Consider the following 15,959-nt stretch of genomic DNA (forward strand, 5'->3'; position numbering starts at 1 on the left):
CTTTTTTGCTGTTGTTGCGTTTGTTGTTGCCCTTGTTGTTGCCCTTGTTGTTGTTATTGTTGCCACTGATGCTTTGTTGGACAGGTCAGAGAAAAATCAAGAGAGGAGGGGATACAGAAATGGAGAGAGAAAGATAAACACCTGCAGACCTGCTTCACGCTTGCAAAACGACCTCCCACCCCACCCACTCCCCCGCAGGTGGGGAGCCAAGGGCTCTAACCCGGATCCTTACCAAGTCCTTGTGCTTTGCATCATGTGCGCTTAACCTGCTGCGCTACCGCTGACCGCCCCATGTGCTTTTTTTAATGCAAAATGGGGAAATGCAAGCTCTCAACAGTTTGCTATTAAATTAACATGCCTAGTGCAGGATTTCTTTGTAATCGTTTTTTGTCCTGTTTTCCTGAAGTTTTTCCAGGTTTCTCCTTCAGTAACTTTGTATTTCATTTAACACTGTAATTTGTATCTACTTACTTATTTACCCCTACTCCAGAATACCTTACTGCAAAGCTTATCTTTTATACATCTTGGATACCTCTGTGGCTTTTTTAAAGAGCAATTTGTACATTTCAAATGCTCAAAAACTATTTGCATGAACAAATGAATAAGCCATATTAACCTCTAATTACATTAGCAAGTTTACAGAAGGGAATTTGGAAAGGTTACTTTCTCAGTTTGCTTCAAGTTCTGACTTTTTTTTTCTGCTTAGAATTTCAACTATAGGATTAACCCTAAATTTCCAGTTATAGTTTATTATTAGACATGTGCATATTTTTATTAAAAATCTCTATTTCTAATTTTCTATACTAATGGAGAAAGCATCATGAAACTTAATTTAACTAGGTCTCAAATTATCTAGTTACTAGTTATAGTACCTATTATTTATCCAACATTTATTACATGCAAGATGTTGTTAGTACTTACATACACAATCTCATTTAATGATTGAGATGCTCTAGAAAGTTGTACTATTACTATTTTTAAACTTTAAAGTATTTTTAGTGTTTTAAAAACCGATTTCACCTTGGTTTACAATGTTATTAAATTCACATCCATACATGTATATAAGACTCACCACACCCACCACCAATATTTCAGTGCCATCACATCAAAAAGACTGATCTACCCATACCCCTCCTGCTCCTTCCAATAACCAACATAATTTCCACAAAGTCTAAGAGTTAGTTTTATTATTGCTATTTTGCAAGTACATTTGTTTTGATTGTCTATATTCTACATGAATGAAACCATTGTAATTACTTTTTACTTCCTTATTAATTTTATTTACTATAATCAAAAGTAGATATGACTACTATTATTCCTACTTTACTGATCAAAAAATATTCACCACAAATTTTATAACTTTCCCTAGGTGACAAAGATCATTTAAATTTTTTTTACATTATTCTTATGATGTTATCTTAGAAAAACTATTTTATTGGGAAAATAATAAGATGGTCATTGTCATAGGTACACAATTTCATATCTCCCCATGACTGGTATCAGCACACCACACTCTTTATCAGTTTATTATCTTCTTCTGCCATAGGACATTGAGTTCTCACTCCCTTTGCAACTCCTTTCTGTCTCTTTCCATCCCCCCCAGAGTCCTTGGCTAGGCTCCTGATCAAAGCTACTTAAAATTTCACCCTGTGTTTTCCCTTTCTTTAAGTTCCACCTAGGACTGAGAGCATCTGGTATTCATTCTCCTCATTCTGTCTTTTTCACTTAACATGATTCCTTCAAATTCTATCCAAGTTGTGACAAAAGAAAAAAATTCATCATTTCTTATAGTTGAGCAGCATTCATATATGCCACAACTTCCTTAACCTCTCATCGGTCCTTCAAATATTTTTACATCTGAGTTTGATCACAGCAGATTTATTTTTCCAATGTTTTATTTGAGTTTAAATGAAAATTACTTTAAAATTTAAAATAAAAGTGGGAGTTGGGTGGTAGTGTAGCGGGTTAAGCACAAGTGCAAAGCACAAGGACCCGTGTAAGGATCCTGGTTTGAGCCCCTGGCTCCCCACCTGCAGGGGGATCATTTCACAGGCGGTGAAGCAGGTCTGCAGGTGCCTTTCTTTCTCTCCCCATCTCTGTCTTCCCCTCCTCTCTACATTTCTCTCTATCCTGTCTAACAACAACGACATCAGTAACTACAACAATAAAAAACAACAAGGACAACAAAAAGGGAAAATAAATAAATACAAAAACAATTTTTTTAATTCAAAATAAAATTAAAATTTATGATGGCAGGAAGTGGGTCAGATGTAGTTTTGGTGAGCAAGAGATTAAAATTAGTTTCAGATTGTGCATTTGTCTCTTTAAAGACTACTATTAAATGCCTGTTATGTCTAACGCACTTGACTTTGTGTGGATATGGGAGTCACAAAAGTGATTCAGGACATTATTCTCAACAAAAAAATAAATACCTAACATTGGAAATATGCCCTGATTTTGAGTAAAAATACAAGGTAGAGCATGCTGACCATGTGAAAAGATGAAATGTCAAGGTCCCTATAAGGAAAATATCACTCATAGCTAGAGGACTCTGGGAGGAGTTCGGAGAAAGGGACAGGAAGGATGCAGTTCCTGGTTTGGAGGAGATGGGGCAGAGAGGCAAAGAGGAGCCCTTCCAGTAGAGGGAACACTCAGCAAGTTTAAATGTAAGTTGAAATAATAGACCAAGTACTATTGTTATTATCAATTGCCAGGAGTACTTGGCCTGTCTTATAGGGGCACTGTTGCTAATGTCTTTTCTGAAAACTCTATGCTCCCTTGTCATCTGGACAACTCTTTTTTGCAGTCCCCCCCCCAGATTTATTTCTATGGGGTGGGGGGAGAGAAAGAGAGGAATGAGTGGACAGAACACTACCCAGTTCTGACATATGACAGATCAAGAGATTCAACCTGGAGCCTCTGAGGCCTCAATCACAGCAAGTCCTATGCATTAAAGCTGAACTGTCTCTCTAGCCTTGTGGTTTCTATATACAAGTTAAAAAGTGGAATCTTTATTCAATCAGACTGCTATTAAAAATACCATATGCAGGGTAATTTAGACGGCAAGCATTTATTCTGGGTTTTGGAGGCTGGGAAGTCTGGGATCAAGGTGCTGCCAGAAGACTGTCTTCTTGCTTCTTGCTCCATTCTCCCATGGTGGAAGGGACGCTCATCCCATTCATAAAAATTCCATCCTCAGAATCACCTCCCAAAGTAATCACCAAGGGTGGTCTACTGTCACACTGGAGGTTAAAATTCAATGTGGCTTTTGAGGGTGCAAACTTTCAGAGCATAAGAAATGGAGTTCTGAAACCTCACTTTTAGGCTTGTGTTTAGTCTCCCTTCATACCATCTCTAAGTGACCGTAATGAACTCACTGCCTCCAGTTGCTATCTCTATTCAGATCCTGAGCTTCCTGTGAGCACCAAGTCACTGGTGCCTGAATGCTCAACTTCTACTGACAGACATGTGACTAGCCCACAGCTCTTCCTCAATGCTCTCGTACAAGCCAGCTCTTCCTCATGCTCTCGTACATCACATTTCTGCCCTTAGCTTTAAGCAGTAAGCTTCCACAAAAGCTAAACAGTAATTTCAAGCTACATCCTATAAATACATGAGCCTGCAGTTTTATGGGAATGCAGGATTCACTTTTTCCTTCTACTAGATTCCTCCCTGGGGCTTGGCAAGAGGAAATTGATTCACTCTTAGTGAGAACAAGGAGAGCGTTTTGGGACTCGCAGGGTGTGCTGATCAACATCCTCTCTGACTATTGACTTCAAGAGCTGACTCCCCGCAGCCTCACTGCACCAGCCCCTGGCGTTAGTAACAAATGAAACTCAGAAGCAAATGACTGACTTTCTTTACAATGTTGCTTCTATAGGTGATCTTCCACCTGACAAAGAGATCACTATTGTTCTATAACACCATGAGTGACAGCGGCCTTTTGGAGGATTAAACTGTTATCGATCGTTCATTTTTAAAGAACACTTTAGATTTGTCACATAGGATAGCAAATTTACAACACCCGAGAAGCCAAATAAAAGATTAGTGGGATGAGATGAAAACGACCACCAATTAATTTAATCTAGAGTAAAAACTGCAAAATGGTTGCGAATACTTATCATAATTACAATGACATTAAGGCGCCTTTTTGGGTTGTTTTTGTTTCTTTGTAAATGGGATTTAAGTAACATACCCTACGAAGATGATAAATCTAACTGCATGACGACCAGGTGCAAGAATTCTATTTGTGTGGCATGAACAGGGCTGCTAATCCCTCACTCGTTCTTTTCTGTTTGGCAGTTAAACATTTCCTGGTGTGCCCTGTAATAACAGGCAGCTGTCCTGTCAGCCCTACTGAAAAATGAGATAATAAGGCAGGCAAATGATGTCCTTTATGTCCCGAATCTACCACTTCCTGCAGTTTTCTTCTCAAATGCTTGAAGTAACAAGGATCTGTGTAATTTTCACTGTTTCTTCTTCTAAAAAAAAAAAAAAATGTTAGTCCAAATTCTTGGTGAATGTCATTTCCCTTTGGGACATTTGGTGGAAAAGGAGGCAGCCTGCTTCATTGCACGAGGACAGAAGCCTTCCAAGAAGCCTCTGAATGGGGTCTGTGAAAGGAACTCGCTTGCACCCCCATCCCAATCAAAAGCCACTGAGGTGATCAGAGCTGTAATAAGGGCCTGGAGGAACAGGGGCTGGCTCCCCTCAAAACCTTTCTGATGTGTCACTGGGTCATGGGGCCTTTCAGAAGTTTCAGCAAGAGCAGCAGTATCTGGCTACTCTGCAAGAAGGCTGGCAGGTGGTCTCCTGGTTGAAAAACTTGCAACTGGGTGGTAGGGGGCAGCTGCATATGTGAGCTTTGAGGGGTCATCTATGTCTCTTCCACATAAAAAAAAAATTAAGATTGAATGGCAGAGTCGGATTGTGAACCCAGACACTGTCTTGGCCAGTCTGATATTGAAGACTTTTCCTCTGAGAAAGACACCTTCTTTGGCCTTCTTCATAATCCATACTGCTCCAGAATCAACAACATATCAAATACTCCTGACTTAAATCTCAGTTAAAATGTAGAAGATTCAAGTACGAAGAATATGTATTTTGCAGGAGCTGGGTGGTAGTGCAGTGGGTTAAGCGCATATGCAAAGCACAAGGATTGGCATGAGGATCTTGGTTCGAGCCCCTGACTCCCCACTTGTAGGGGAGTCGCTTCACAGGCGGTGAAGCAGGTCTGCAGGTGTCTATCTTTCCCTCCCCCTCTGTCTTCCCCTCCTCTCTCCATTTCTCTTTGTCCTATCCAACAACAACATCAATAACAACAACAATAATAACTACAACAACAATAAAAAGGCAACAAGGGCAACAAAAGGGAAAATAAATAAATAATTAAAAAAAAAAGAATATGTATTTTGCAATATGGGTTTTTCAATAACTCACCCAGTTATTCATTCATTCATTCATTCAGGCACTCACTAGGCAAGAAATAGAGAAACCAATAGGTCTATATTTTGCTGCCTGTGGTGGTGTTTCAGGAAGTAGAAATAACCAGAGAAACACATTCCAAGCATTCTGGAAATAAGAGTGGTGCCACTGCCCAGTCCTGAAAGGCCTAATGGTATGATTAATTTTATAAATTCCACTTAAACAGCCCAAGAGAAAAATACTTGTTTCTTTTTGTCAGTTGATTCAACTACTTTCCCTCTAGAAGTAGGATTTCAGTTTTGTGACAAAGCTAGTGTCTCTTTTCTTACTCTTTATTGGGATTAATCTTAAAGCAACTGTAGGAAAGAGGTATCCTAGGGGATGGGAATGCTGTGCCCACTGTTTGCTTGTAAATGGGGGAAGGGGGTCATCTGGACTCGAACCCAGGTCACCTGATGGCTACTGAGTTCAATTTTGTCTTGCCCCAGGCAGGGCTCAAGCTGGACGAGGGTTTATAGCTGCTCTATAAGAGAGGTGCCCTTTGAGGGGAAAAGCCCAATGGAGGGCTGAAGGAAGAAGTCACTACGCAGACCTTGCTTTTTTGCTTCCCTATGTTGGAAATTTCATGGTCAAGGTCTAAGCAATATCCATAGCTTATGGTAGTTTGTTAATACTGCTGACCTTCTGTTCCTGCTAGAATAAAGCACTCTTTCATTCCCTCAGAAGTTCCTATTTGTCATTGCTTTGGAAAGAATTATATATATAAACATTATATATATGCATTATATGTGTATATACATTTGTATAATGTATATATGTATATATATAATGTTTATTGAACACTCACTATGCACTCAAGCCCTCGCTCAACTTTTCAACAGGTAGTCAACTCACTAACTCCTCCTAACAGCCCAATAAAGTATTTCTGCTCTTATCCTCACTATATAGATGTGCAAACTGAAGCTCAGAGAAGTTAAATGACTTGTCTAAAGTATGCTTTGGTAAGTGAAAGAAATTACAGTTCAAATCCAGAAAGTCAGACTTCAAACTTTATCCCTATAATTTTTCTCGAAGTAGATGATGGATTCATCCCACGTTTTCTAGAAATGAGCTGTCTAGTAAAAGTCATGCATCACTTAATTTTGAACAAGACAGATTGTGATGACAGTGGTCCCAATATACCATGCAGTCTGCATATGCAGTAGGTTACACCATCTAGGTTTGTGTAATTAAATTCTATGACATTTTCACAACTATGAAATCACCCAATGCAAGGACATACCCCTGTTATTGAGTGATAGATATCCTAACTATGTATAGCTATTTAAATGAGCATATAAGTTAAGTAAAATTAAGTAAATTAAATATTCATTTTTTCCTAGTAGCTCTAGTCCCAGTTCAAGTGACGAGTAGCTGCTAGTGGTTACCATACTGTGTAGACAAATGTAAAACATTTCTGTTATATATAGTGTGAGTGAATATTATTGCTTAGGGGATCCCTGCATACCTATAATTTTGTTCTGTTTAACAAACAAAAACAAAGAGAAATAAAAGCAACCTATAAATTTATAGTAAATGAAAAATATCTGTTGATGATTTTACATGTGTTTTTTTAAGACTAAAAAAGCTCTTTTTAGAAGGATGTTTCTAATGTAGTCACAGAAAATAAAATAATACACCACCAAATTATGTAGAGTGCATTTGTGTTAAAAATACAACTTCTCTCTGTCCCATCCAACAACAAAAGCAGCAACAACAATAATAACAGCAGCAACTACAACAATGGAAAAAAGATGGCCTCCAGGAGCAGTGGATTGGTAGTGCAGGCACCAGGATCCATCGATAATCCTGGAGCCAAAAAAAAGAAAAAAAAAGTACAACACAACACATGTAGGACTAGGGAAATAACATAATGGTTATACAAAAATATTCTCATGCCTGAGGCGCTGATGTCTCAAGTTCAATACCCAGAAGTACCAAAATCCATAGTCGAGCAGTGTTTTGGTAAAAATAAAACAAAAGAACACACATGCACATGTAAGCATCCATACTTGTACATATATACATACAGAGCAGCATCTGGAAAGACACATCACATTGTCAGTCAGGGCTATTCTTCCTAAAAAGTAGTTGGCTCTGCCCACTGAACCACTTCTCTCTCTTTATCTGAGCCACTTCTCTAACACACACACACACACACACACACACACACACACACACACACATTGACATTTGAGTCACATTTAGGATTTGCTTCGAAAACTAAAAAATTCTAAAAAATAAAAATGTATTGACTTTAAAAAAAAATACAGGAAATAGGGACCAGGTGGTGGTACACCTGGTTGAGCACACGTTACAGTGTACAAAGACCCAGGTTCAAGCCCCCGGTCCCCACCTGCAGGGGGAAAGCTTTGCGAGTGATGAAGCAGTGTCTCTCTCTCTCTCTGTCTCCCTCTCTTTTGCCTCCTTCCCTCTCAATTTATGGCTGTCTTTATCCAATAAAAATAAAAGATAAATAAAAATTATAAATAAATAAATATATATACATATATATGAAAGATGTTCTCTTAAAAATGGATAGAGCAGCGGCACACTTGGTTAAGAGTACACAGTACTAAGCACAAGGATCCAGGTGTGACCCCCCCTGACTCGCCACCTGCAGCAGGGACACTTCACAAGCCATGAAGCAAGTCTTCAGGTGTCTTTCTTTTTTAAAATGTCTTTATTGGGGAATTAATGTTTTACATTCGACAGTAAATACAATAGTTTGTATATGCATAACATTTCCCAGTTTTCCATATAACAATACAACCCCTACTAGGTCCTCTGTCATCCTTTCTGGACCTGTACTCTCCCACCCACCCACCCCAGAGTCTTTTACTTTGGTGCAATACGCCAGGTGTATATCTTTCTTTCTCCCTCTCTATCTTCCCTTCCTCTCTCAATTTCTCTCTGTCCTATTCAATAACAAAAAGGAAAAAAAAAGGGTGCCAGGAGCAGTGGATTTGTAGTTCAGGCACTGAGCCCCAGCAATAACCCTGGGGGCAAAAAAAGTAAATACATAAAAATAAAAGTAGGGAGTCGGGCTATAGCGCAGCGGGTTAAGCACAGGTGGCGCAAAGCACAAGGACCGGCATAAGGATCCCGGTTTGAACCCCGGCTCCCCACCTGCAGGGGAGTCCCTTCACAGGCGGTGAAGCAGGTCTGCAGGTGTCTATCTTTCTCTCCTCTTCTCTGTCTTCCCCTCCTCTCTCCATTTCTCTCTGTCCTATCCAACAACGACGACAACAATAAAAAAAAAAAAAACAAGGGCAACAAAAGGGAATAAATAAAATAAATATTAAAAAAATAAAAATAAAAGTAAATATTCTTACTTGGTGTTTGAGGAATTTGGAACCTATATTCATAATTTAAAACATGCTCTGCATCAATGCAAAATACTCTGGGGAAGGTGGAGGAGGCAGGGTGGAAGAGAATTTGGGGATCTTGGTGCACAAAGAAACTGCACCCACATGTCAATGTATACACTGTAAACCATTAAACAAAACAAGCAAACAAATAATTTTTTAAAATGCTCTCCCATACAAGGACATTTTAAGAGAAAACAAATTATATTTAGGGGGTTCAGAAGAAGTCTTCCTAAGATGGCAAGTGGGTTATTTTTTAACTCAAGGCAATTCGACTCTGCAGACTCAAGAGAAACTTTTCCCTCTGCCTTAACTACCTGGAAGAATTAGCTGGGGAGGGCTACACATAGAAAGAGTTCATTCAAGAATTACATTTTGATTCATCATACATTAGATGTGACAGGGTAAACATCTAATTACTAAACATTTCTTTTTTTTAATTTGTTTTAAGTTTTATATTTATTCCCTTTTGTTGTCCTTGTTTTATTGTTGTAGTTATTATTGTTGTCTATCTTTGTTGTTGGATAGGACAGAGAGAAATGGAGAGAGGAGGGGAAGACTGAGAGGGGGAGAGAAAGACACCTGCAGACCTGCTTCACCGCCTGTGAAGCGACTCCCCTGCAGGTGGGGAGCCGGGGCCAGGACCCTTCCGCATGTCCTTGCGCTTTGCGCCACCTGCACTTAACCCGCTGGCTACCGCCCGATTCCCTAAACATTTCTTCTTATGATACTATGGATCGTCCCCCTCCCCTTTAACAGCCCTGACCTCCATCCTGTTAACCAGCCCAGGACGGAAGTCAGGCCTCATTTTACCTTTCTGTCTTTGAAGCTCTTATCTGTGTGGACTCCCTTGTCCTGGGAAGTACACAGGGTGAAGAGTTGGAGGATGATGGGCAAGATGGGGAGCAGTCAATGCAGAAGTAAGTGTGGGGAGTAGGTCCTGAGCTTCAGTTCCGGAGACAGTGGGGCTGGGTCATAATCCCATAACCTCACTCCCTCCATGAGGGGGCAGTGTTGGAGGCCACCTTAGCTGCTCAGTAGAGCACCTGGCCTCCCCTCGCTGCGACTTACCCCTCAGGCTTTTCTCTTTTCCAAAGGAAAGAAGCCCTAACCCTAGTGCGCAACACACACACACACACACACACACACACACACACACACACACACATTGTTAAACAGCTTAACAATAAACCACAACTCTCGGACCAACTACACACACACATTGTGATGCTAAAAAAATTTTGCAAAAGAAAATAAAAGACCTTTTGAAAGAAAAGAAGAAAGAGAGAGAGACAGAAAGAAAGAAGGGAAGCAGAGAATCTACACCGTTATAAATTCCCTTGAATCCACACCTGTTGGCTTTGGCACTCAGCACATGTCTGGCGACTCTCCTGCCTGCCCAGTGCCATTATGGATGTGCTAGCTCACCCATGGCTCCGCAGCTGGTCTCTTTTTGTCTCACTGTAACAGGCCAAATGAGGATTCTCAGGCAGGCTTCCTAGAGGACAGGTTTAAAAAGCAGGGCATCCATGAAGGCACCCAGCAGCTCAGAAAGTTTGGGCCTGGCTGTGGGCTGGGAAAAGGCCTGCTGAAGATGGCTGGCTTGGCTGATCAGTCCAGATGGCTCCCTGGTAGCAAGACAGCTCCCCATACTCCCTCCCCTTCTTCCCCCCAGTGTGGGCTGTCTGCCCAAATGGGTGACTGGGGAGAAGACCAGAGTGCTGGTCACTTGCATGTCCTTTCAACATGCGGCTCATTTGTGGTTTACAGCATCTGTCAAGGGAGTGAAAGGTCTGAGGTTCAAACTTTCAGTGTCTCGAGGGGAAAAGAACAAAACTCTTATGAAGAAAACATTTTTAGCAGATCATCTCAAAGGATGCATTTGAAAGGCCCTAACTCTCGACCCTATGTGAGGAAGTGTGTCACTAAGTAGAAAACCGGAAGGGGGTTTGACCTTGGTCCCCAGCTACAAATTCCTCACTGGCTCAGCTGCACATTCTGCTGTGCTAGGAGCTGCCAAAGCAGCTGGTAAGGGCCCTCAGGGAGCCAGGCTGAGGGAGCCTTGTGACCCAGTGGAAGCTTCATGAGAAGCCTTTCAGTTTTTTTCTTTGAGAGATGTTTGTCTAGGTTGTGGAGTTGAGAATATGTGGCATTTAAGAGCCTGGAGAGCAGTAAATGAAGAGGAAGGCCACCTTGTTATTATAAAAATTTAAATTCAAAGAAAGGAAATTTACCACAATTCAACTAGAGGAAGAAAGAAGCTTCTTGGTAACTTGAATGACTTTTCTTCTAGGAACACAAAACTTTTAGCTAACATGAATGTGTTGAATCTTTACAACCTCTCTAAACAATTTTGGTAAGTGAATTTACCTGGTATCACTACTTAAAAGTAAGCAAAAGACTCTTGCCTGAGGCTGTGTGCACTAGGATTAGCACCCTTTCCCTGGCCCTAGCTTGTGTGGTGGTCTCCTGGTAGCATCTGAATTTATTCTTGCCAGAATAACTTGACAGTTATCAACCTCAGATTCTAGTCAAGATTACTCTGGAAGGAAGGGTCAGAAGCCATCCAGACTAAATACCAAATAAAGACTGTTCTATGTTGGTGACTAAATCAAAACCTCTACAACCTGTTAGGGTAGAGCTAGGCCTCCCTCTGTAACCTCTGCCCATATATCCCTGCCCTAGACTCAGCTTTAAAGTGTTCCATGGAAACCATACATAAACACTTTATGGAAATTATTCATCATTTAGAAACCTATTTTGAGAGTTTTATATGAGAAAACTAGTATGTGTGGGGGAGAGTAGGGGGTGAGGGTGGGGGAATCCTCCAGAGCTGCTGAACAGGAAAAGAAAAAAAAATTAAAACAGGGAGAATCATTACAAAGTTTATTTTACACAGCAGTCAAACTGGAGGCCTTCTATAAGCATGTGTGAGTATGAGCACATGCAAAGAGTTGCAGTAAGTACAGTCCATTCTCATTTTTCATGGTAAAGTCTAGAAAGTCACTGTGAGCGCTGAATTAACAAATTTGAACTAGTGCTCCTGGGAAATACAGGGTTAACTTCCTTTGAAACTTGAGTTACTCTATTTTCATCAGCCAACTAGTACATAACCTTGTGCATGTGCACACGTGTGTGTGTGTGTGTGTGTGTGTGTGTGTGTGTATGTTACAAGTTAAAGACATCTTATTTAATATGTAATGTTTATCCATTCACACTGAACTCAAAGTAAGAGCCTTGTAGATCCTGTCTGAACCAAAGTTGTTAGACACATACATGTATTCCATAAGACACACACAAGTTGTCTTGCACTTAGGAACACTGCACCGTGTTTGGGGGCAGGGGGTGGTGGTCACTAAACATAAATCACCAACAAAAGGACACAACTATGAAGAACTTGGCATTAAACAGCCCGTGAGGGGACAGTGGTTTGCAGAGAGTCACCTAGCTTCCCCTCAGCTGGGCAGTGCAAATCAGCAACTCAAAACTTGCCACTCTGCATATGTCCAAGGAAGACCACAGTGTCCTTACTGAAGATTGATTTTGGGGTGGCAAATGAATTTTAGTGGATGGATGAACTCACAAATATGGGATCCAAGAATAATGAGTATGTCTGGTTCTTGTTCCACATTATTTCCCTAATATCATAAGTTTATCATTGTTCATTCACTCACATATAAAAAAAAACACTGAAGAAAACAAATTGTGTAATTTTAACAGTTTGTATATTATAAATTAATCAGTTTCTTTGTTGGAGAGGACCTATCTGGGATCAGCTTTAGAAAGAACATTATTTGGAGAACTGAAGGGATGGAGAACAGTAAGTGGGGGGCAAGGTGGTGGCACACCTAGTTTAGTGCACATATTACAATACACATGAATCCAGGTTCGAGTCCCCTGTCCTCACCTGCAGGGGGAAAGCTTTGCAACTGGTGAAGCAGTGTTGCAGGTGTCTCTCTGCCTCTCTCCCTTTCACTCCTTCCCTCTCAATTTCTGTCTCTATCCAACAAATAAATAAAGATAATAATATAATAAAAAAAGAATCATAAGAAGAGGTAACAATGATTAAGGTAATTGTATTGTTTACATTTGTCTTCATTCTGCCTGAAAGGTGGTGGGACACTAGAAGGCCATCTTACTATGACCAGGAGAAGGCCATAACAACCTCATCCAATTCTATTTCCATCCTCCCCCTCCAAATTTAACTGCATTTCCATATTTTTCTCTTTAAGCATCCATAACCAACACTTTTGACTTGTCATTGATGCTGGAACCATTTATCCTAAGATAAGGTTTACTTATTATTTATTTATTTATTTTACATTATTTTAATTTTTATTTTTTTATTGGGTAAGACACAGAAATTGAGACAGGAGGGAGAGATAGGGATAGAGAAAGATAGACACCTGCAGACCTGCTTCACTGCTTGTGAAGTGACCACCATGCAGACGGGGAGCCAGAGGCTCAAACTGGGATTCTTACAGCGGTCCTTGCGCTTCATACTATGTGTATGTAACCTGGTACACCAAAGCCAGATCCCTGTTTTCCTATCTTATTTGTTTTTTGTTTGTTTGTTTGTTATTATTGGATACAGACAGAGAAATTGAGAAGTGAGAAAGAGAGACACCTGTAGACCTGTTTTACTCCTCGGGAATCTTCCTCCCTGCAGGTGGGGACCAGGGGCTTGAACCTGGGTCCTTGCACAATGTGATGTGCGCGTTTACTCAGGTGCATCACCACTTGGCCCCTGACAAGGTTTACTTTGTGTCATGACCCTGAAGTCTCCATTCTTTCAAGTTAATGTGATGCAATAAAGGATTCCACGACGTGCAGAAGTACTGAATTAATTGACTCTGAGCAGGCAGGTGGAGGGTGGCCAAGGGCCCTCATTTTCCTCAAAACCTGGACTCTGAATTCTTTGTCCTCCTGATGAGGCATAACCGTCTGCCCATGTTCCTGATGCTTTCTGGGCCACAGCTTATGACTGCTGACTCTGTGCCCTCAGGATAGACTTCCTGGCATCTATCCCTGACCTGTGGCTGACCTTTGCTCCCAGAATTCTCCGTGGTCCTGTTCTGATTTTCCAGTTTCCTGACCTTTTGCTTGGCTTGATCTCTAGCAGCTACAGGCTTTGTCAGCTCCAGCTGGCCTGCTCAGCAGCTTTCAATAGAAGCCAAGTCCTGCTGGCATTAGTCCCTTGCCCCGATACTGTGGCAGTCCTTTGGTTCAAGTCCCTCTCTGGGTGGGAAGTGGGGCTGTCTGGATCCCAAGCCCTCCATAACAGCCCTGCAAAATTTCAAGCCTTTAAAAACTGACTTCCTGAGAACCACTGAGCAAGCTGTCTGCATTGTGGGTGTTGATTTTGTTTGTTTAATTTATTTTGGATAGAGATAATGAGAAACTGAGAGGGAAGGAGGGGATAGAGAGGGAGGGAAAGTGAAAAGGAGGATGAAGAGGAGGAGAGGGAGACTTGCAGCACTGCTTCTCCATTCATGAAGTTTCTCCCATGTAAGCAAGACCAGGAGCTTGAATTGGAGTCCTTGCACAGTGTAACATGTATGCTCTACCTGATGCACCAACTCCCAGCCCCCATTGTGAGTATTTAATATTCTTCTGAGACCATGATAATAATAGAACCTGTATATCCTTATATCAAAGATTTAAAAAAAAATCACATGAAGATGCAGAAGAATAAAGAAACTGACCTGGAGCCACTCATCTATTAAATAATAGGTGTGGCACTAGAACCCAGATCACTAGACCCAAATCTGACATCTGGTCCACTACACAGCATGTACTAAAATAATGTTGATGGTGAAAAAAAAAGAATCCAGGCTGATGTTACATGAATTCATTTTGTTTGAGGATTTTTCTCATTAGGTGTAGTTGCGCTTTGAATTGTATTTTCAAGAGCCTGTTGACTTTGATTTAGCTGTGTGTTGTGGCTTCTCCTATTCAGCTGAACAGGTCACATGAGAAAAGGAAGACTGCACTGCTTGCTGGGATAGCCTGAGGGTGCTTCTAACCGAGCAAGTGCTCTCTGGGTTGGAGAGAACTCAACTGGAGCCAACCTAGGCTGCTGCGTGGGAGAGGGATCAGGAACTGGTGCGGGCTAGCGTCACAGGAGAGAAACTCTGGGACTCTCGGAGGCAGAGGGCAATCCCCAGTGTGTTCAAACAGAAGAGCAGCTGAATATATACTCATCAAGTAGGGTGGAAACAGGATGTAATGTAGAGAGGGTGAAGCGAAAAGAGAGTGGTGGAAATCAGGGTGTGTCTAGGAGAGGGGGTGGAGCAAAAAGGGAGTATGAACCAATGGGGTTTAAACCAATGCCCTGCAGGCAGGGTGGGACCCAGGTAAAACAGTGATTATGTAAATAGACCACATCATAAGTAATACAAGCGAACCTAATGTGATCATCAAAACAGAAGGTCTTATAAGCAGAATTTAGAAGCATACAAACACTGCTTATAATTGTTCGAGTTCAAGTGCAGAGAATATAAACCATTTTAGCTGGTTTAAGCAGAAAGGAGTTCCATAAGGGAACTAGGTTCTTATACAACTTTGCTGGAAGAGCTGTTGCAATAGATCACACACTGTCCTCTGGGAATAGCTTCTGGGAGGAAATAGCAGAACTGGTCCATGGAAGGAATTGGCTCTTTTGCCTCAATTTGGAAATTCAGAAAGTTACTATCCTGATTGGCCACTGAGTCCAGAACTCCCTAATTTGCTGTGATCTGGGGATCAGAAAGGACTCCACAAATGTAGGCAGCTGAGCCTCACATGACCACAGTGATCTGCAAAGCAACTGTGTCCTTCTCTCTGACTAAATCGTATTCACAGTCAAGTCTCTGCAGGATACAGCAGATTGATTAAAGCAAAATCATATTGGGAGTCTTATTTGCAAGGGAGTCTGGGAAATGTGCTCTTCAGCTTTCCAGACTCAAGAAGTTACACCAGAAGGACACTGGAATGGACACTAGGTGAGCAAATATACTGAGTTTCAACCCTGTTTTTACCTCACTTTCCTCATTTACAAAGTAAGAATGCTTTCACTTACTTCATAGAGCTCTTAAAGCCATAGGCTGTTATATGTAAAGTACTATTCCCAGGGTATAGTAAATGATC

At 41.1% G+C, this 15,959-nt stretch overlaps 1 long non-coding RNA gene across 2 annotated transcripts in view; it reads left to right on the top strand.

Moving 5' to 3' along the window:
* Nucleotides 1–2,592: 2,592 nt before the first annotated feature.
* LOC132537550 (uncharacterized) overlaps nucleotides 2,593–15,959 on the top strand; it is a 233,266-nt gene continuing 219,899 nt past the window's right edge. For both annotated transcript variants that reach the window (XR_009549021.1, XR_009549022.1), the window contains exon 1: nucleotides 2,593–2,666. This is a non-coding gene — a long non-coding RNA (uncharacterized LOC132537550). The remainder of the gene's footprint in view (nucleotides 2,667–15,959) is intronic.

The sequence above is a fragment of the Erinaceus europaeus genome, chromosome 3 (assembly GCF_950295315.1).
Source record: "Erinaceus europaeus chromosome 3, mEriEur2.1, whole genome shotgun sequence".
NCBI lineage: Eukaryota > Metazoa > Chordata > Mammalia > Eulipotyphla > Erinaceidae > Erinaceus > Erinaceus europaeus.